This window comes from Rattus norvegicus, chromosome 20, assembly GCF_036323735.1.
Source record: "Rattus norvegicus strain BN/NHsdMcwi chromosome 20, GRCr8, whole genome shotgun sequence".
NCBI lineage: Eukaryota > Metazoa > Chordata > Mammalia > Rodentia > Muridae > Rattus > Rattus norvegicus.
This window is the reverse complement of record NC_086038.1, coordinates 29,946,118-29,969,321: the sequence shown is the minus strand read 5'-3', so window position 1 is coordinate 29,969,321 and position 23,204 is coordinate 29,946,118. Positions and strand designations below refer to the sequence as shown.

General features: G+C 47.4%; 1 protein-coding gene and 1 pseudogene across 3 annotated transcripts in view; one reads left to right on the top strand and one right to left on the bottom strand.

The window, feature by feature from the left end:
- The window catches only part of Lrrc20 (leucine rich repeat containing 20), a 105,513-nt gene extending 101,864 nt beyond the window's left edge, over positions 1 to 3,649 (bottom strand). Inside the window, exon 1 of one of the 3 annotated variants that reach the window (XM_006256465.3) lies at positions 3,501 to 3,649. The gene's annotated coding sequence lies outside the window, so the exon portion shown is untranslated. Of the gene's footprint in view, positions 1 to 3,362 lie in introns of all 3 variants that reach the window. The other 2 variants (NM_001109171.1, XM_063279468.1) reach the window with 2 other exon arrangements.
- A 10,806-nt stretch (positions 3,650 to 14,455) lies between these two features.
- On the top strand, positions 14,456 to 15,682 carry Csrp2-ps1 (cysteine and glycine-rich protein 2, pseudogene 1; annotated as a pseudogene).
- Positions 15,683 to 23,204: the final 7,522 nt, after the last annotated feature.

Genomic DNA, 23,204 nt, shown 5'->3' with positions numbered 1-23,204 from the left:
CCGCCCCACCCCGCCCCTCCCCCACTGGCCCGGGAGCACATCCACCCGATGCTTCTCTTCAACACACACCATTTGGGTTTGAAACCTGCATGCAAGTCCATGTTTCAACATGTCTAAGATAAGGGTCCAATTTGAACAGGATCCTAAGTTCACACGCCTAAAATAGTCTGCAGAGCATGGGGCAGTGAGTGACTGGCGGGGGAGGGTATGGCAAATGGGACCCCACCACCCCCAATATGTACCTTCTTAGCCCAACCCCCCAAACCTGAATTAGTGCCGTCAAAATTGAAGGGACTCATCTATCTTTATTTTTTAATTTTACTTATGAGTACACGCATATACATGTGTGCATGTGTGTGTGCATGTGTGTGTGCAGGTGCGTGTGCAGGTGCGTGTGCGCCTGCGTGAGTGCAGGCAAGAGCATGCGTATGCATGTGTGTGTGTATGAGAGAATGTGTGCATGTGTAGTGTGTGTGCACATGCGTGTGTGCACACATTTGTGTGTATGAGAACTGAGAACGTGTTTGTGCCTGTGTGTGCACGTGCGCATTTGCAGGCACGAGTGTGCTGTGAGGCACATTGGGAGGTAAGAGGACAACTTTCCGGAGTGTGTTCCTTCTACTATAGATTCTTGGATCAGACTCAGCTCATCAACGTTTAGCAACAAATGCTTTTACCCAAGGAGCCATCTCACTGGTCCTCAGGGGATTTACCTTACTTAACTCCTTCACTGGGAAATTGAAGAGCCAAGAAGGCAGGTCAACCAGTTAGATGGAAACAGACACCCCCCCCCCAATTCTCCTAACTCTTAACCTGGGGCTTAACCTGCTATTCCAGCTCCATCCGCCTCTCCAGAGAAACAGTACATTCTGTACAGGGGCCAGAGACGGTAGCAAGGCTCCAGAGCTGAGGAGAACACACTTGAGGGGATGGAGTGGGCTCCTGGCCCCACCAAAGGCCACTGAGGAAACTATTCAACTGTATTTGGCAGCTCCTTTGGCCCCAAAGCCTGGGCCTGTTTGGGATCTAACCAGCCAATTAACCTACGGGGATGTATTTAATATCTAATAGAAACTTGGAGAGAAAGACTAGAACAGCTGGTGCTGGTGGCGCAGGCCTGTAATCCTGAAGCAAGAGAATTGTAAGTTCAAGACCTGACTGGAGTACAGAAGTGACTTCAGGAGCAACATAACGAGACTTTTCCCCTGGCCCTGCATTTAATCCAGTACTGGTGGGGTCTGGGAAGGATGAGATGGGACACATGGCGTTCTCTTTCCCTTCTCTATGTTTTAAAAAGAGGGACAGACCATTGTCCTGTTCAAAGGAGAGACAGGGCTGTGGGCTGCCCCCATAGCTCCATGAACAAACTGAGTCCATTCACCAGAGCCCGCACATCAGCACTGTTTGAACAATCACAGCACTGGGCCCCCTCTGGAACCAGAACAATCCACAGGTCCCAGGCCAGCCCCACAGGTTCCTAGGCTCCTAGAAGCAGGAATCCAGGCAGTCCTTTACTTAAGAAAGGTGGCGGCAGGGAGTCAGGGAGAAACAAGAGCCATGGGCCCACATAGGCCTGAGCGGCCCTGGTATCACCAGTGCCACTTAACCAGGATTCTGGGTGGGGGAGACTCAGGATGCGCAAGGAAACTGGACACGGTAGCAAGTTACCTATGCACAAGGAGAGCTGAAACAGGAAGACCTCAAGTCCCAGGTCAGCCTGAGCTACAGAACAAGACTGTTCGCCTGCGCCCTGGCCCCCACTGCAGTTTGTGACGTAGCCCCAGGACGTGTTTAAATTTGAAATCTTCTGGTCACCATCTATAAAAGCCACACCAGACAAGAAAAAGACAGAGACAGGGTATGGACTCGAGGTGCCCCCCACCTTCCGAAACTGCGACATGGTATTTATTAAGCTGCACATCTACTAAGCTGCATTGCTACCTCTCCTGGGATGAACTGGGCCCACAGGCTACAGGTTGGACATGCCTGATGCTGCAAGCTTCCCACTGGGAGACAGAATGAGCCAGTTATATGTCAGCACAGCCTAGGGGTAGGGGGCCTGTAGCCTGTAGCATGACCCCAGAGAGAGAACACATAGGGTACCAGACACAGGTAGACAAAGAGACAGAGAGAAGGCCTGCAGTCTATTTCAGATCTCTGGAGGCCTTCCTAGTAGGCAGTCCTCTGAGGAGCATAACTAATCCAAGCAGAATTCTGGAAAGTTCTCAATGTTGTGGGGCAGCTCCAGTTGTGAGATGGAAACATCCCCTTTCTCAATGAAACTGTTAATGCAAATTAACTGACGATAATTCACTTCTAAGGAAAGACTCTGCAAGCCATTAAGGGCTTCCTACATTAAGGCATGACCAATCAGTAGGTTATCAAACAAGGATAGACCGGAAGTTTGCATATAATAAACTGAAGGTACGTGTGCTACTCTGCTTTGTGGAAGCTATGATTATGAGCACTGCATAATTTCTCTGCCAGTTCTGAAACTGGTCTCACCTAAATTCCAAACTTGGGGCTGGGGTATTTAAACTTTGACCGTGGCACTGGCCCAGTCTTTTAAGGGTCAGAACTCAACTTCGTTATCTGCAGCCCTAAGATCTTTGCAAAGGAGCCACTGCGACAGTTCGGCCGCACCAGCTGGTCCTATATTTAGTTACTGTTGTGGTCAACTGGGAACTTTAGAGTCTGGCAGCTGCTGTGTGGGGCAACCCGAGCCTCTGGAGCCATGCACACAAGTTGCCCCACCACTGGCTCCCGACAGACTTCGGGACCCTGTCAAGGTCAAGAGCTGATGTGGGGAGGTAAGAGGCACAGTACTAGTCGCACCCCAACAGTCCCAAAGGTCCACCCGAGACCAGAGCAGAGTTGACCCACTTTGTCACCCAAGGGAAAGAGCCCGCTGGGGCAATGATCCGGACGCGTTGGCGCCTGGTTTCTGATCTGAGCTTTAGGGTTTGGAGAGCCCTGCGTGAGCATCCTTAGACTGTACCTGCCCGTGATTGTACACAGTGACCAAGGACAGAATCCCCCGGACCCCATACCCTCAGACAGTGGCTACTCATCTCCAGTCCCGCGCTGGCCTGGCAGACAGGGACTAGAGCAAATGGAGCGAGCAGAGGAGGGGAGGCTGGTGATCACAGAGGCCGGGGGGCGTCCCACACTGCCAGGAGCGGAAAAGCACTCCCGACTGACATGCGCAGCTGACTCTCCCCAATGGGCACGGGCGTCTCACTGGGGAGACGGAAGCTGGGCTGCCTGGGAGCTCTAACCACAAGCCTCACACTCAGGCAAGCGATCTCCAGCTGGCGAGTCCACGACCCCTGGGCACCGCCCGAGCCATGACTCGGTGCTACCTGGTGTACTGGGGGAGGGGAAGGAACGCGGCCAAGCCCAGGACGGTGCTTTCCCTTCTGCCCCTGCCACGCTCGGCCTCTTGGCCACCGTTACGCAGAGCGGCGCGAAGCCTGTGGGCCGCTGGAGGCAGCACTTACGGCGACAACGCGTCCTAGAGCCCTGCGCCCAGCACTCACGCTCCCGCGGCGACCGCCGGCACCTGGTGCAAGTTCTGAGCCCGAGGGGCGGAGCTAAAGGGGCAGCGAGCTCAGCGCGCACTGTCGCTCAGCCAATAGCGACGCCAGGATGAGACCCAGGGCGGGGAGGGGCCGGAGCTCCGGCCACGCGCACCAATCAGCGCGCAGAAGCTGCGCGCTCTGGGACCCAGGGAGGAACCGCTTTGTGTGGAGTCGGCCAAAGCAAGTGCTAGGTGCGGGCTCCTGTACCTTCTTGTTTAGGATGCTTCTCCTGACTGAGTTGCTTTCCCACCACACCCCCGAGTGAGGCTGAGTTCGGCAGATCGGGAAACTTTGGAAAACGCAAGGAAACGCTAATTGAAGCCGCACTGTAACTTCATCTCTCCAAAGCAGAGTAAACATGGAATTAAAGTCTCTAAATACCTGCTTCACCGGGTCATTGTGAGAATTGATGAAGGGACTGTGAAGTCCAGCGCTGCTGCGACGCAAAAAATCACAACTCTCATCTCAAAATGGCTTATCCTGGAGCCAAATAGGAGTGACCCTAGCCCAGAAACACAGACAAATTATTCCAAATTTCATGTTCCAACATGGTAACAGTTTGATAAAGTTGTGTTCTTTTTTTAAAGATCTATTTTATTTGTATCTTCCCGCATATAAATTTGTGCACCACGTGTGTGCCTGGTGTCCTCAGAGGCCAGAAGAGAGGTCAAATCTCCTGGGATTGGAGTTGCAGACAGCTATGTATATGGGAACTGAACCCTAGTCCTCTATAAAGGAGCCGTCTAGCTATCTCTCCAGCCTCTTGATGAAGAAGAAAAACATAAAACAAGACACTTCTCAGTTATGTTGTTAAGGACACCAAACAAGCAGGCTACAGCAAAGGGGGAAAGATCTCAGCTATAGGCCCAGATGCTAATCTGAGGTCATTCTTAGCCCTTTGGTTGATTGGAAACTAGGGATCTATTCACAGACTCTAAATGACTCACTGTATAGTTACAAAGATGTTAGGCCAGGTAGAGAGCAGAACAATCAATAGTTGTTAAAGGGCATAAAGATGCCACAAAATAATCTGCCTCCCGACCTGCAACATTCCAACCTCTGTGTATCACTAAAGTTCTAATCAGTAAAACAGACGAGCAAAAGATACAGTTCTTTTCAGTAATTTGTATTCCAGCGCCCAGAACCACAGCTTCTAAAATGTAGCCATTTCACAGATCTCCTGTTGTGTAACGGTTTCCAAAAACACACTATCCTGTGGGAAGCTCCTTAAGCAATAAACCACTCAAAATAGCTTCAGGAACCTCCTTAAAAACTAAAGTCAACAATTCAAAATAGCTTCAGGAGGGGTTGGGGATTTAGCTCAGTGGTAGAGCACTTGCCTAGGAAGGGCAAGGCCCTGGGTTCGGTCCCCAGCTCCGAAAAAAAAAAAAAAAAAGAACCAAAATAGCTTCAGGAAGTTCCTGAAACTGACCAGATTCACTGGGCCTCTCCGTACCAGGCTAAGCAACAAGCTACTCATAACCCAACACCTCCTATTAGGGATACACTGGCCTGGGCTCTTAGAGACCTTTCTGCTTCTCCATCCTTGAGATCTCTGTGAAAGGAGACAAGATGGGCTGGAGAGATAGCTCAGTGGTTAAGAACACTGACTGCTCTTCTAGAGGTCCTGAGTTTAAATCCCAGCAATCACATGGTGGCTCACAACCATCTGTAATGAGATCCGATGCCCTTTTCTAATGTGTCTGAAGACAGCGACAGTGTACTTATTATGTATAGTAAATCAATCAATAAGTCAATCAATCTTTTAAAAAAAAAGAGAGACAAGACACATTGCTTAACGATATCTTATTGCCTAATGAAGCAAAGGACACTCTTACAACACCAGCATAAACAATGAACCCAAGGACCACTTTCTTACCTGGTACATTTTAGGCAGGCCTTCTGCTGTTTCTGAAGTTTCTAGAACAGGTAATATTTTCCCTAGTGGGTTTGTCCTGTTGAAGTTCCTGACAGACCTCTTTGAATTGACTTTTTAAAAAAGTGTATGTCTGTCCGTGTGTGTATGTGTGTGTGTGTGTGTGTGTGTGTGTGTGTGTGTGTGTATTATTCATCTGTGAGTGTGAGCACACGCATATGTAAGTGGAAGTGAGAGAACAACTTCACCTGCGGTCCCCACCTTCCACCTCGTTTGAGATAGAACCTCTGGCTCACCGCTACGTGCACTACACTTTGTCAGAAAGCCTGCTGGTATACAGGAGACTTCTGAGGCTTAAGATTCCAGGACCTAAGTCTATCAATAACTTTCCAGACAATTCAGCTTGTCTTATCTCTCAGAGCAAAATGACTCAGGTCTTATTTCTCTCAGCAGCTAATAGAGTGCTACTGTTTCAGTCCTTGCTCTCCCAAGTTGTTGAGTATAAGGGATGAAGGGGTCTGGTCAGCAGGAGCCCGCTGAGCAGGGCTCTGACAGGCTTCACCTTCTCTTCCATTCCCTCTGTGTTAAAACAATTTTAAACCACTCTTCCTTTCCCAGTCCTGGGCTTTGGCTCATTCCCAGGTTGGTTCTTTTTTTTTTTTCCCCATTTTTTCTTTTTTCTTTTTTTTTTTCTGGAGCTGGGGACCAAACCCAGGGCCTATGCACTTGCTAGGCAAGCGCTCTACCACTGAGCTAAATCCCCACCCCACCCCACCCCCCCGTTAGTTCTTTTTTAAACCATTTAAACTATTCTATGACTACCATTTGGTTAGTTACCTCTCTTTCAAGCCCAGCCCTTATTCCTCAGCGTCTCTCTCAGCGTCTTCCTGAGTTCACTGCCTGCTGGTTTACATCCATCTCTCGGTGGCTCTCTTAAATCTCTCCCTTTGTCTCCTTTTATTCTCTCACTATTTCCCAGAATCCTTTCTTTCTGCTAGCGTCCCACCTCCTATTTCCTGCCTCAGCTCATTGGCTATCGGCTTTCTTATTGACAGGGGATGCTTATAAGAGATTCTCTCTACACTTCTGCCTTGCTAAAAAACTGTTAGATTACATTCCAAAAGCTGGCCGCAAAGGTCTATTTCCTTATTTGGCCACTTCCTCCTCCTGAGGCTGACTACCAAGGTCCAGCTATTAAGTATTAAAGTCCAGCAATCAAAAGCCCCTTTTGGCTCGCCTGATTAACAAGCCCGATTCAAATTAAACACCTCATCCTAACATGGAATCTCCTCTTGTTCCTTTATAAACTGTCATTTTCTGATGTGCCACATCTGTGTCTTCTCTATCCAGCGGCAATCCTTTGTCCTTGGGGGACAAATACCCCTCCTCTCTCTCCCTGACTCCCTCCCCCTTCTTCCTCATCCTCTATCTTCTCTCTTACTTCCTGTCCTGGAGCAAAGAAATCTGCTTTGCGGTAAGAATTTAGTCTTGATTTAGTCTCAAGGGTGCTGAGCTGATACTTCTCTCAAGGGAGGCCTGCGGACCCCAGTATTTTCTAGGCCTGCTAATGGCTACATAGCCATTGACATCCCCACACACCCATTACAGGGGATAAGGGAAGGCAAACAAGATGAGACCCCTTACCCTCTAACACACACACACACACACACACACACACACACACACACACACACACACACACACTCGTTAACTAAGGGGAGGTCTGGAGAATGACCATTGAATTCGGCTTAGGCAGCAGACAGCGCAGCACATTCCCTAGGGCTAAGGGTTTGTGTCACCCTGTAGAACAGCCTATGAGTTAATTCTAATTCCTGGAGCTGGGAGTACAGCTTAGTTGATAGGGTGCTTGAGCCTGCACGAAGCCTTGGGTTGGGTCCCCAGCACCTCAAAAACCAAACAAGCCGGTGTATGCCTGCTATCTCAGCGCACAGAAGGGGGAGACCAGAAGATCAGAAGTTCAAGATCATCCTTGGCTATTGAGTTGGTTCAAACCAACCTGGGCTAAATAAGACCATTACGAAAAGGAAGAAGAAACCACCTAATCGGCAGTACCTCAGAACATGTCCTTATTGAAGATAGGGCCATTCTAGGTATTGTTAATGCAGACAAGGTCACATTGGAGTGTGACAGGTGGCCTAGAAGGGGAGGAGAGGCTCACACAGCACACCATGTGATGATAGGTATAGAAATGGAGAGATGCTCCTGCAAGCCCAGGAATGCCGGAAAAGCTGGTGGACCAGAAGCTAGCGACAGTCAAGAATAGCATCCCAGGCCTTGGATCCTGTCACGTTCTATTCTGACTTCTAGATCCCAGAGCTATGAGAGAATAAATATCTGTTGTTTTTAACTACCCAGCTGTATTGTCCTGGCTGTTCAGGGCACCTGGTATGGTTGAACCTATGAGTTCAAGAACAAACTGGGCAACATACCTAGTTGCTGGGAGCATAGCAGGAAGGTCCTTGCACCCACAAATCTCCAGAGAAACCAGGCATGAAAAGCATGTGGTGTTTGTCTTTTCAATGAGAAAGACATGTCCTTCCATCCGGAAACTTTGCTGACAAGGGGTCAATTGTACTGGATGGTTTGTGTGTCAACTTGACACAAACTGGAGTTATCGCAGAGAAAGGAGCCTCTCTTGAGGAAAAGCCTCCATGAGACCCAGCTATAAGGCATTTTCTCAATTAGTGATCAAGGTGGGAGGACCCAGCCCATTGTGGGTGATGCCATCCCTGGGCTGGTGGTCTTGGGTTCTATAAGAGAGCAAGCTGAGCAAGCCAGGGGAAGCATGCCAGTAAGTAACATCCCTCCATGGCCTCTGCATCAGCTCCTGCATCCTGACCTGCTTGAGTTCCAATCCTGACTTCCTTTGGTGATGAACAGCAATGTGGAAGTGTAAGCTGAATTAACCCTTTCCTCCCCAACTTTGTGCCATCTGTTGTGCCCGGCCATATCAAACTCCTATAACCAGGGCCGGAAGTGGCTAGTAATCTAAATGACCCTTACTGTCAAGGGCTCTCCCAAGGCCTCCACGTTCTCGATATGACTGAGACCAGGCTAGACGTTTCCTTAGGTCCTTAAGCTAGTACAGGTCACCTCTCTCTGGAACCCTTCTACTTGGGAGAAATGGCATGTGCCCTGGGTAGACTTTCAATATAATTATGCTTCCTTGCCTGCCGGGAATTGGATTACAGCAGGAAATTGGTTTCTGAATTACTCTGTGTTTCCATTTGTTGGGAATAAACCTCTTGGTATCAGAAATCCTGAAGTCTTGGTGCAGGTTGACAAAGTCAATCTGAACAGAGTGTATCGTCTCCGAGGTTCACCTTCCCTGAGACCCTCTCAACTAGACCCCCCATCTCAAAATCAAAAATTAAAAATAAATAGCTACTTGGTGCATGTGTGGATTTATTATAGGGGACATATGTAGGAAAGATACACAAGCAGTTTGTCCGAAACCTGAATATTCAAAATTGGAAGTGAGACAAGTTCCAGAAATTTCTGAGCACCAACATGACCCCACAAGTGGAAAATTCCACACCTGCTCTCATGGGAGAGGCCAAAGTCAAAATGAAGGTGCACATAATAATAATAATAATAATAATAATAATAATAATAATAATAATAATAATAATAATAATAATGACAACAATAATAATAATAGCCGATGACGAAGTTGACAGTTTTTTTTCCAGGAAAATCTGTGGGTTCCACTCCCAAGATATTTCACCGTCTATGTGCAAATATTCCAAAGTGAGAATAAGTACTGAACTATAGAATAGAATGCATGGTGGCACCCAGCTTTAATCCCTGCACATGAGCTCTGGGCTACACAAGACTGCATAGTGAGATGCTGTCCTATCCATGCACTGAAAAAAAAAAAAAAAGTTAGGTTGAGAGATAGAAGAACACTCTTGGCGCTTGCTTGTCGGCCAGTCAGCCAGTCTACATACCATCTGGTTAGGTGCACGAAGATGGCTGTTGCCCTGTTGCAAAAAAAAAAAAAAAGAAAAGAAAAGAAAAAGATAAAGTCAGGTTGGGCAGGGGGATACCTTTAATCCCAGCACTCAGAAGGCAGAGGCAGGTGGATATTTGTGAGTTTGAGACCCTCTTGCTCTACAAAGTTCCAGGACAGCCAGGGCTGCACAGTGAAACCCTGTCTTGCAAAAGAACAGTAAAAAGGGGTTGGGGATTTAGCTCAGTGGTAGAGCACTTGCCTAGCAAGCGCAAGGCCCTGGGTTCAGTCCCCAGCTCCGGAAAAAAAAAAAGAAAAAGAAAAGAAGAACAGTAAAAAATGGAGAACAATGGAATATATCCAAAGTGAGTGTCTTAGTTAAGGTTTTACTGCTGTGAACAGATACCATGACCAAGGCAAGTCTTACAAGGACAACATTTAATTGGGGCTGGCTTACAGGTTCAGAGGTTCAGTCCATTATCACCAAGGCAGGAACATGGCAGCATCCAGGCAAGCATGATGCAGGAGGAGCTGAGAGTTCTACATCTTCATCTGAAGGCCGTTAGCAGAATACTGGCTTTTAGGTAGCTAGGCTGAGGGTCTTAAAGCCCACCCCCCACAGTGACACACCTACTCCAACAGGGCCATATCCTCTAATAGTGCCACTCCCTGAGCCAAGCATGTACAAACCATCACAGTTAGCCTCTGGCCTGCACATGCACTCACACATACACACACAAGCTCATGAAACCAGCCAGAGAAACATGTTCAAACTTCATCTAAAAGGAAAAGAAAAAGAAAAGAAAGGGGGAGAGAGCCAGACCTGATGGATGATACAGGCTTGTGATTCAGCTACTCAGGAAGCTGAGACACGACACGGTAATCAAAAGTTCAAGACAGGCTCAGACAATTTAGCAAGACCCTGTCTCAAAATGGTGTTAGGGAGCACAGTGACACAGCATCTACCTAACACATTGTGGGAAGCCCTGGGTTCATCCCAGCACCATAATGGGAGCCAGGGAGAGAGTAAATGAGGGAGAAAGATATGTTATGGTAGGGGCTGGAGAGATGGCTCAGCGGTTAAGAGCACTGACTGCTCTTCCACAGGTCCTGAGTTCAATTCCCAGCAACCACATGGTGGCTCACACCCATCTGTAAAGAGATCTGATGCCCTCTTCTGGTGTGTCTGAAGACAGCTACAGTGTACTTATATATAATAAATGAATAAACCTTTAAAAAAAAAGAGATATGTTATGGTAGAAAGACCCCGTCTGAAAAAGATCCCCAAAAGTTAAGATTCACTGGTACAAACAAAAAACAAAAACAAAACAACAACAAAAACCCGAACCATGAAAAAAACGTTCATTTCCCACTCACAGCAGACCACCTTCCTAATTTTGCTGTCTTAGCGCCCCCAGCGGTGAGCCTGAGTCACACAAGCAGACTCAGAGAGCCAGTTAGACCCAGCTCCTCTGCGGGGTCATCATACACCAGGGAATCAGGCCATGCTGCAAACCAGACTTTCCCTGTGCTTCTCAGAGACAGGCTTTACAAGGGCTTGTCTCTCTTGTCTCTCTTGGTCCCCTCTCCCTCTGTCCTTCTACCTGATCCCTCCTGCTCCCATACATACTCCAACCCTATTGAGTCTCTTCCCCACATTCACCCCAATGGATTCTATTTCCCTTCTCTATGAAAGTCATGCGTCCCCAGCCCCCGCCACAGCCATGAGTTCTCCTTGGTATTTCTCTTCCCAGGCTCTGTGGATTGTAACACAGTTACCTTTTAGTTTATGGCTAATATCCAGTTAGAAGTGAGTTCAGGTTTCTCTCTCTAGGTCCAGTTTACCTCACTCGGGATGATATTTTTTTCTGTCCATCCATTCGCTGGCAAATTTCATGATGTCATTGTTTGTAACAGCTGAGTAACACTCCATTGTGTAAATGTACCGCATTTTCTTTATCCATTCTTCAGTTGAGGGGCCTCTGGGCTGTTTCCAGTCTCCGGCTGTTACAGATAAAGTTGGTCTGAACATAGTTGAGCAAGTGTCCTTATGGTAGGTGGAGCAACCTTTGGGTATAGCCTAGGAGTGGTATAGCCGGGTCTTGAGGTAGATCAATTCCAGTTTTCTGAGAAGTGGCTAGGTTAATCTCTATAGTGGCCGTACAGTTTCATACTCCCACCAGCAGTGGAAAAGTGTTCCCCTTAACCCAGCACTCTCACCAGCACGAGCTGTCACTTGTGCTTTTGATCTTAGCCATTCTGACAGGTCTAAAATGGAATCTCAGAGTCTCTTTGATTTGCATTTCCTTGATGGCTTAGGATGATGAACATTTCTTGGCCATTAGAGATTCCTCTATTGAGAATTCTCTGTTTAGGTCTGTACCCCAATTGGATTATTTGGTTTATTGACACCTAACCTCTTGAGTCCTTTTTTTTTTTTTTGTGTGTGAGTACACCATAGCTGTTTTCAAACAGACCAGAAGAGGGCATATATCGGATCCCATTACAGATGGTTGTGAGCCACCATGTGGTGCTGGGAATTGAACTCAGGACCTTTGGAAGAAGAGTCAGTGTTTTTAACTGCTGAGCCATCTCTCCAGCCCATCTCTTGAGTTCTTTATATATTTTAGATATTAGCCCTCTGTCAGATGTGGGGTTGGTGAAGATCTTTTCCCACTCTGTAGGCTGCCGTTTTTTGTCCTTTCCATGGTCTCCTTTGTCTTACAGAACTACACCTATAATTCCAGCACTCCTGAGGCCGAGAAAAGATGATTGGAACTTGAGGCTGTCCTAGGAGAAGACTCTGAGTGGAGTAGACACAAGGAGGAATGGTAGTATGGACTGGTTTCTTGGGCTGCCTATAGGGCAAAATGCAAAGTTCACATGGCTGGTGTGGGTGAGGGGCACCCATGAAACGGTTTGACAGCTACTTCTGCACAGAGAGCCCTCTGCAAGGCTGCTGAGAAGGCATGAGTCAGGACTGAGTGCTCTCATGGAGGGTCAACGGCGGAAGGTGGCTTCCAAGTTCGTTCTGGGTGTTGGCTGAATCAAGCTTCTTTATGAATACAGGACTCAGAGTCAAGCGCCTCACGACTTGGTTCCAGCCACACATACACCTCCATCAAACTCGGAGCCCTGCACGTGCTGTGGAAGTGCAGACGCACTGCAGAAGTGCTCTCCCACTAAACTTGTTTCATGATTTTTCTGAGAAAACACTAATAACAAAACAAAAAAAAAACCTAAACAAACAAAAACAAAAAAACCCATTTGTTCAGCGGGGCTTGGTGACTCACACCTAAAATTCCAGTGCTGGAGAAGCTGAGATAGGACTGAATTTCCAGGACACCTGTGCTATATAGTAAGACCCTGTCTCAAAAGACAAACAAACAAACAGCAAAACATTTGACACAGTCACAGTGGTGTATCTCTGAAATTCTAGCACTGAGGTGGTGGAGGCAGGAGGATGAGGAGTTAAGGGCCAATCTCAATTACAGAGTGAGTTAGAAGCTAGACTGGGCTACATGAGATAGAGATAGATAGATAGATAGATAGATAGATAGATAGATAGATAGATAGATAGATAGATAGATAGATAGATAGATAGAGAGTTAGTTCTATTTCTAAATGAGGAAGGTACAGGCCAAAGAAATATTCTTTTTAAAGATTTATTTATTTATTATATATAAGTACACTGTAGCTGTCTTCAGACACACCAGAAGAGGGCATCGGATCTCTTTACAGATGGTTGTGAGCCACCATGTGGTTGCTGGGAATTGAACTCAGGACCTCTGGAAGAGTAGTCAGGTGCTCTTAACCGCTGAGCCATCTCCCCAGCCCTTTTTTTTTTTTTTTTTTAGAAATATTCTCACAGCTCAAACTTGGTGACTGAATACATTTATCCAGGTGGCGTGCAGGATCATGGGCGATTCAGAGTAGCTATTTGTCTGAAACTCCAAACCCTGCCTCCCAAACTCCCTTAATTTATGGGGCACAAAGACTACCGCAGAATTCAGGCAAACCTGGTTCAGAGCGCCCCCTAGTGGAGTTATCAGAGATGACTCCAAATACAGACAGATACAGATACAGATACAGATACAGATACAGATACAGACACAGACACAGACACAGACACAGACACAGACACAGACACAGACACAGACACAGACACAGACACAGACACAGACACAGACACAGACACAGACACAGACACAGATACAGATACAGACACAGACACAGATACAGATACAGATACAGATACAGATACAGTGTGAAGTGTTCTTTGTGTGAACACCCAGTCATTGCCCTTTTTGGGGGATGGGGCTAGAGGGGGTGTCCTGCAGTGAGAAGGGCAACCCGTTTTCTGCAGAATGGCACATAGAACAGCCAAGTGATGTCCTACTCCAGGCAGAAGGTTACTGCCATTACTGCTACAGTGCGGCGACTCTATTCAATTAGCAGCCACCATCTTCCAAGCTAGTGGCCAGGGAGGCTTGGACTGAAGACAAACCTGGGACCACAGCATTTTCTAGGTAAGTGCTCTGCTCCTGCATGTGATATGACTTTTCTAGGGAACATACAAAGGAAACATCTATGCACCCCAATAAGCGGAGGATAGACTGAACATAGGAGAAGCGGAAAGTAACTTAAGGTCAGCAATGGCCTCCTGCACTTTTGCTGTTATTTAGTACGAAGTCTGAGGCACCGCCCACTGCGGGTGCGTCACCAGGAGGCGGGATCCTGAGATTCACCTTGAGGTTTGTTTGCCACAAAGGGACAACCAAGCAAAGAGAGTAGCACGTGCAAAGGCCCCAGGACAGCATGACTATCAGACCAACAGGAGAAGTCGAGTGAGAACAGGGTGGACTCTAGTGGTGACTGTAGAGAGAGGAGGGCTTTTTGCCGGCATGCCTGTCATACGCATGCAGTGCCCACGGGAGCCAGAAGAGGGCACCAGATCCTCTGACATTAATAGTCGTGACTGGCTCCGGATTCGCCCGCGGCTTTCCTCTGTCTGGATCTCGCTAGTTCCTCCCGCCGCGTGCTCCGGCCTCCCGCTCGGAATGCCTGTCTGGGGCAGTGGAAATAAGTGCGGGGCCTGCGGGAGAACGGTGTACCATGCTGAAGAGGTGCAGTGTGACGGGCGGAGCTTCCACCGGTGCTGCTTTCTGTGCATGGTTTGCAGGAAATATTTAGACAGCACAACAGTGGCAATTCATGATGAAGAGATCTACTGCAAATCATGCTACGGAAAGAAGTATGGACCAAAAGGCTATGGTTATGGCCAGGGCGCTGGCACGCTCAACATGGGCCGTCGTGAGAAGCTGGGTATCAAGCCAGAGAGTGCTCAACCTCACAGGCCTACAACAAACCCAAACACTTCTAAATTTGCCCAGAAATATGGAGGTGCTGAGAAGTGTTCCAGGTGTGGGGATTCTGTGTATGCTGCTGAGAAGATCATTAGAGCTGGAAAGCCCTGGCACAAAAACTTTCCGATGTGCCAAGTGTGGGAAGAGTCTGGAGTCTACAACTCTGACTGAGAAGGAAGGTGAAATCTACTGTAAAGGGTGCTACTCAAAGAACTTTGGGCCCAAGGGATTCGGCTATGGTCAAGGAGCAGGGGCCCTTGTTCATGCTCAGTAGCGGGGTAAACCCAGTAAGCATGACAAAGAATCTCCATTACCAAAACATGGATGGCCTTACAGCGCTCACTACTGTGCATCGGCCAGCACTCAGCACTGTATATCACACTCTATGTGCACAACCGGGCTGGACAGGAAGCACTGTACTCTCCTGCTGGTTCACTAGCATTTAAGAGCGTTCTTTTGGGGGTTGGGGATTTAGCTCAATGGTAGAGCGCTTGCCTAGCAAGCGCAAGGCCCTGGGTTTGGTCCCCAGCTCCGAAAAAAAAAAAAAAAGAAGAGAAAAAAAAAGCGTTCTTTTACATTTGGAATAAAATTTTGGTTTGATTTGAAAAAAAAACAAACAAAACAAACAAACAAACAAACAAAAAACCAGTCGTGACTGATCAAAATCAAACCTGGATCTTTGATCAAAATCAAACCTGGGGCTGGAGAGGTGGCTCAGAGGTTGAGAGCAGTACCTGCTCTTCCAGAGGTCCTGAGTTTGATTCCCAGCAACCACATGGTGGCTCACGGCCATCTGTGATGGGATCTGATGCCCTCTTCTGGTGTGTCTGAAACAGCTACAGTGTACTCATATACATTAAATAAATAAATCTTAAAAAAAAAAAAATCGGGGTTGGGGATTTAGCTCAGTGGTTGAGCGCTTGCCTAGGAAGCGCAAGGCCCTGGGTTCCGTCCCCAACTCCGGAAAAAAAAAGAACCCAAAAAAAAAAAAAAAAAATATCGGGCTGGAGAGATGGCTCAGTGGTTAAGAGCACCGACTGTTCTTCCAGAGGTCCTGAGTTCAAATCCCAGCAACCACATGGTGGCTCACAACCATCTGTGATAGGATCTGATGCCCTCTTCTGCTGTGTCTGAAGACAGCTACAGTGTACTCATATACAAAATAAATAAATAAATCTTTAAAAAAAAAAATCAAACCTGGGTCTTGGGTGTGATCAGTAAGTAAGTATTAAGTACTGAGCCATTTCTCCAGCACCCAAAGGGGCTTCTCATCGATTCCCAGAGAAATGGAAAGCGGTGGAAGAGAGAATGGTAACACAACCCAACATACATGGCCAGTCACTGACACTATAGATAAACGGCCCAGTCCAGAACTGTCCAATAGACATGGGTACAAGGAATTGTCGCCAAGGCTGGTGGGCCCCATAGCCATCTGGGAGCTCCATGTGGATAAGCTTGTTTTAGCACTGAACCCTAAGGCAGGGCTGCAGCCGGCAGGCACCAACTGGGTACTTAAGAATAAATTACTTGATGGATAAATTTAAAAAAAAAAAAAAAAGCCAGGTGGTTTGTCCATACCCTAATCTAAGAATCAGATCCCTGGTGGTCTGTCCTCTACCGTGAACCCCCACTATGCTCACCCATACAGAATTTCCCCTGACAACCTTGACATCCACCCAAGAGATGGTGTAAGTTCCCGAGACAGCACCCCTTGCCTCAACTTGGCAAGCACTGCTCTTGGCTAGAAGGCTAGGTACACAGTGTACCCTGCCTGTGGGCTGAGGCGGGAGCAGGGTGTGGCCCGGCTCACTCTGTTTGGATGACTGTGCGTTTCCATTCCAACCGTCCTTTCTCCAGTTGGAGCTGAGTCTCCTGCATCTATCGTACCGCGGCTGCTGTGGGCTCTAACCTTGCTTTCACCGTGCAGACCTGGGGCAATAGGAGAGCTGGATCTGGAGAATCCTCGTGAATGTCAGAGTGGAGAGGAAAGACACCAGAGGCAGGTTGTCTTGGTAAACCAGCGTGCTCAAAACTGGCTTCAAGAGAGCCCTTTATCAGGGCTACGTAACCTTAAGCAAGCTGCACCCCTTCCCTTCCTTCCTGCCCACCTGCCTTCCTTTCTCCCTCCTTTCCATGTATGTATGTTGTACGTGCTCATGAGCGTGCACATATGCAGGAGAATGTGCTTGTTGTGTTTGCATGTATGTATATATGTATACAAGTGTGTGTGTGTGTGTCTACCCACAGAGTCCAGATGGCATAATTGGAGGGCAAGCATTTTACCAACTGAGACTCCCCCACAGTCCCCAACCCCGTTTTCTGAAGTCTGTGATAAGAGATAGTGAACCCCATCTGCCGAGACCTTTAAAGAGATGAATACTGTGGGGAAAGCTGGGTTCCCTCTGACATAACCAGATATATAGACCTGTCTACCCGCCAGCTTTGGTTACTTCTAGAAACTTCTGAATCTGTTCGATTCCTGATGACCATCCCTGGCTGTCAAAGCTTGGCTGGCCCTGACAGGAATCTTCAGAAGTGTGCGCTACAGAGCAGGGGTAATCTTCAGACCTCAGGCTTGCAGTTCATGGTTATATAATAACAAGCTAGGGGTGGAGCCAACATGTGAACAAAGGCATGCCTGGTATTAGTACCTGGGCACCATGAGCCATTCTTAACTATGGACAAGAAGTAAAATAAAATTTTACGACAGAGACAGCAACAGCAGCAGCAGAAGTGAAGAGCAATTGAGAAAAAGGCCCTAACATTGTCCTCTAGCCTAAACACACACATGCACACACACACATGCACACGCACACACATGCACAAGCACACATGCACATGCTGGCATGCATATACACATGCACACACATGCATATGCACAAGTACACACACATGCACACATGTGCATATGCACATGCACACATGCACATGCACACAGGCACACAGGCCCACTTGCACATGCACACATGCACACATACACATATGCACATGCTCATGCACACATGCACAGAGATACATGTACACATGTACATGCACACATGTAGAGGGGGGAGCACAGAGGGAGGGAATGCAGAAGGAGGGAGGGCAGGGGTCCATCTGGTGGAAGCCAGGGCTCCTAGTCCAGCTCCATCAGGTGTTCCTGCACCACTCTGAGAAGCCAGTGATTGTGTGCATCCCAGTTTCTTCTTCTGTAGAGTAGATGAGAACAGTAACCAGCCGGCCCCCACCGCAGCAGCCTTGGCTCCTGAGATACTGGCTGCTAAAGTGCTTTGTAAAGTGGAAAACTGTTTCCCAGCCGTGAGGGCCCATCATCCACCCGTGATCCATCCATGATACGGATCTGCTGCGGGTGGCTGAATCACCTCTGCCCTGGGGAGAGAGCAGTGAGAGAGCAGGCAGGTGTGAAGGGTGAGTCTGAGTGGGGTGGGGCACACTGCCAAACCACGGGACTAGGTGACTACAGGAAGGGGACTGTGCCTTGGGGACAGCTCAGACACTTTCAGTTAGCAAAACTTTAGTAATATAAATAAAATGTAACTTCCAAGTTACAGTCACCCACCCACGTGGGTTTTTCCACGCTGTATCTTGACAATACTCTAGATGTACATCTAGAATTCTATGGCTGTGGGTCCTTAACCTGTCTGGATAACTTCGTCCAGGTCTATATATTATCCAACCAGCACCGTGAAAGCCAGGTGAGACCCTCCTAAGAGCCCATAGCTGACTCTAGGGAAGGACAGAAATAGGCTTCTCCTCTAATTTCTATGCATTTTGTATTTTGCTCAGACATAATACAACATTCCTGTGATTCCAGTACTTTAGAGTCTGAGGCAGGAGAATTACTAATTCAAGCTGGCCTGGGCTACATAGCAAGACCCTATCTTAAAGCTACAAACAGACAGACAGACAGAAAGACAGACAGACAGACAGACACACACACACACACACACACAAACAAACAAACAAAAATAAACAAAAAGGAGGGTAGAGAAGAGAGAAAACGTAACATTTCAAGGACTAAGTATCAGGACTGGGTGTGGGTAATAGGTTATTTCTCCACCAGTGCAATGAGCCAATTCAAGCCAGATTGGGTCATTTTTTTTTTTTTCCGGAGCTGGGGACCGAACCCAGGGCCTTGCGCTTCCTAGGCAAGCGCTCTACCACTGAGCTAAATCCCCAACCCCCAGATTGGGTCATATTAAAGGCAGGTTTATTGGGAAGCTGCTCTTGGGAGGGTTCACTGGTCCCAAGGATTAAGGCCAAGGGAGTCACCAAGATAGGAGGGGGAAGAGAAAGAGAGAAGGGGTATGGGGGCAGAGGGCTGTGTGTGTGTGTGTATTATATAGGGAAGAGCATCTGGGTGATGGGCAGTCAAGCCTCTGGGCTAGAAAGTTCAGAGTTGGAGGCAGGGTATACTAGATAGGAACTGAGGGATGCTGGGAGAATCTGGAGGCCAGGTCTGCTTTGATGTGTGAAATATGCACCTCAGTACCTTGTGCTGGGGTCTGAAACCAAACAGTGGGGAGGCAGTAGAACTCTTGTCTAGCACCGTCCACACCCCAGGTTTGATTTCCTCAGAACAGAAACCAAAAAACAAACAGGGGGGTGTGTGTGTGTGTGTGTGTGTGTGTGTGTGTGTGTGTGTCTGTCTGTCTGTCTGTCTGTCTGTCTGTCTCAGGGCAGCCTAGAGCATGCTAGCAAGCCCTCCATCACAGAGCGGCTCCCTAGCCCCTTCAGGTCTGTCTGTAGTCAGAAAGGCAAGGCATAGCCAGAGAGAGGTGGGAAAGAGCTGTGCTGTGTGGCTTGTCTGGCTAAGAGGAGCAGAATCAACTTTCATCTTGCACAGAGCATCTCTCACAGAACAAGGGGCTGAGAGGTATCCCTGGTCAGCTGCCGAACAATGGGTGTCAGAAGCCTATGAGACCCTGTGTCTGTCTATAGATACTTAACTGTGACCTAGGGAAGGTACACTGTACACCATTTTGAACCACAAGGGTCCTCTTCCCTGGCTCAACACCAGCTGTACTTAGGCAGGAGATTGAATGCACTTCCTAGAGGAAATGACAAGCAAAAGAAATAGACACCTGGGGACTGGAGAGATGGCTTAGTGGAAAAGAACACTGGCTACGGGGTTGGGGATTTAGCTTAGTGGTAGAGCGCTTGCCTAGGAAGCGCAAGGCCCTGGGTTCGGTCCCCAGCTCTGAAAAAAAGAACCAAAAAAAAAAAAAGAACACTGGCTACTCTTCCAGAGGTCCTGAGTTCAATTCCCAGCAACCACCCCACAGTTACCTGGCAATAACTAGGTAGGCCTGATTTACTATAAAAGAGGCTGCTTGCCCTCCCCCACTCTCTCTCTTGCTCTTGCCTTTCTCTCCCCGCCCCTCTGCCTTTCTCTGCCTCTACTACCCTCTTAAATCCCCTTCCCATGCCCTGAATAAACTCTATTCTATACTATACTGTTGTGTGGCTGGTCCCAGGAGTTGTGAGTGAGTGCGCCCGCGTGTGTGTGTGTGTGTGTGTGTGTGTGTGTGTGTGTGTGTGTGATGCCTCATACCTCCATAGAACATATTTTACAAACACATCACATATGGCAGCTGAAAACTGTCTGTAATCCAGCTCCAAGAGATTGGATCAGACCTTCACACAGGCATACACGCAAAACACCGATGCACATACAATAAAGATAAATACATTTTTAAAAGAGAGAAGGAAAACACCTGGGACTGAGAAAATCACTCCTCAGTGTCAGTATGTGAGCATGGAGACCAGAGTGCAAATCCCCAGAACCCATGAAGAAAGCCAGAAACTTTTAATCCCATTTCTGGGGAGGCAAAGACAGGAGAATCCCTAGGGTTGACTGGCTAGATAGTCTAGCTGAACCAGCAAGCTTCAGCTTCCGTGAGAGATCCTGGCTCAGAGAATGAGATGAGAGGCTGGAGAGATGGCTTGGCAGTTCAGAACACTGGCTGCTTTGGCAGAAGATTGAGGTTTGATTCCCAACACTAGGTGGCTCACGACTGTCTATAACTCCAGTTCCCAAGGATCTGGTGCTCTCCTCTGGCCTCTGGGGGCACCAGGCACGCATGAAATGTGCTTACATGCAGCCAAAACACTCACACACATAAAAATTAAAGAAAATAAATATTTCTTAAGAAATTGAGGTTGAACCAGGTGGTGGTGGCACACAACTTTAATTCCTGCACTTGGGAAACAGGAAGGCAGATCTAAGAGTTCGAGGCCAGCCTGGTCTACAGAGGAAGTTCCGGGGCAGCCAGGGATACACAGAGAAAGCCTGTCTTGGGGAAAACACAAACAAATAAATAGATAAGTAAACAAATGAAATGGAAGATTGGTATTCTACATGCATGTGCATACAGTCCTCCACCCACATGCCCACAAGCTCATACACACACACACACACACACACACAACAACAACAACAACAACAACACAAATACCTATAGGTAGTGACATTTGTGGTTCTAGAGAAGTAGATGGCCTGGATTTGATTTCCCTACGGAAAACCTCACCCTGAGGCAAGCTCTCACTCAATCCCCACAGTCTGAGAAGAAAAAAAAAATTAAGTCACATATCTATCACATGAAGCGTCAAGGTTCTGAAGATATAAAGAGCTCTTAAGGTTCACTAAATCTAGGCTGGAGAGATGGCTCAGCAGCTAAGAGCACTGGCTGCTTTTCCAGAGGTCCTAAGATCAATTCCCAGCAACTACGTAGTTGCTCACAAGCATCCGTAATGGGATCTGATGCTCTCGTCTGGTGTATTTGAAGACAGCTACAGGATACTTATATACAATAAATACATAAATAAATAAATAAATGTAAAGAAAAGATTCACTAAGTCCAGTAACTCAAACGAAAAAAATAGACAAGTGATTTGTACAGACAGTTCCCCAAAGACATTATATAGAAATGTTCAACATTCAGTTGGGGATTTAGCTCAGTGGTATTGCACTTGCCTAGCAAGCTCAAGGCCCTGGGCTCGGTCCCCAGCTCCAAAAAGAGAGGAAAAAAAAAAAAAGAAATGTTCAACATTCATAATCATAACAGAAATACAAATTAATGGTAAAATAAGCTATCCCTTTGGTGTCCAGGGTGGCTAAAGTCAAAGGACAGACATTAATAACTGTTAAGAACTGTTAAGAACCTAGAAATAAAAGGTTGATCCTCAGCTGGAAAGAACATGAAATGATTCAGCCACTGACAATATAAACAAAGGCAGATTTATGCAGTTCAGGCTTCCTTCACTTTGTTGGCTCCTGTCTCCAGTCCCTCTGTGTCTACCTTTTTCCTGCTGTCTTCACCCTTTGGTCAGACAAAACAGCCATCCTCACTGACTCCAGAATTCTAGAAATCTGTAATTAAAGAATCAAGAGGGGAGTCTTCTAGCACCCTTCAGATTAAGATGTAGAACTCTCAGCTCAGCCTGCACCATGCCTGCCTGGATGCTGCCATGCTCCCACCTTGATGATAATGGACTGAACTTCTGGACCTGTTGTAAGGGTCCATGATCGACCGAAGAATGATTCCCTGGACTAAAATAGTATGTAAGCACAAAGAGTGTTTTATTCCACAGAAGTCCAGCATGTTGGGGTCTCCCATTACCAATACAGAGAAACAACCAAGTGAGCTTGCATGTCTGATTTAAAGCACATTAGGGAATCCCTAGAATTTTAATCTGTTGGGTCCATCTCTATGAACACTCCATTATTGGGGAATGGGGGCTGGAAACTTGCTGGGGGGTCTGGAAACTGATACTGTGGAAATAGCTAAGGAAGTCTGGAAACTGCTGCTGACCCATTGTCCTTGCCTCAGGCCAGGTGTTGGGGCAGCTTCTGAGACCTGGACTTGCCTGGAATTGCCCAGTTCTTGGAAAGAGAGATTTAGGCCTAGTCTCCTGAATTGCCAGTTTGAAGCCTGTCATGGAATCAGCCTGACCATCTCACTGTAAGCCAATCCCAATTAAATGTTGTCCTTTATAAGAAAAATAAAAGAAAAACAAAACAATCAAAGAAGGGCAGTTTTTCTTTTTGTAAACCAAATGTCTGGCTAGCTCTCCAGATATCCAAAACTGGAATCTAACTTTTCCTTTCCTTTGGACCCACAGGTAGTTATAATGGTTTTACAAGGTTGGATTCAGTCTTTCAGTTCTCCAGTCCTGGGTTTTCTAGACTTCAGGGCAGGCAGAGAACTCTATTTTCTGCATCAAAGTGCTGACATCATGAAATCAGCCCCATGGCATGCCTTAGCCCATCCCCCAAATCCTTCTGTTTGTGTTAATCACCTGTCTGCCTTTTGAGTCAAGGACAATGGGTCAGCAGCAGTTTCCGGAGCTGGGGACCGAACCCAGGGCCTTGGGCTTTCTAGGCAAGTGCTCTACCACTGAGCTAA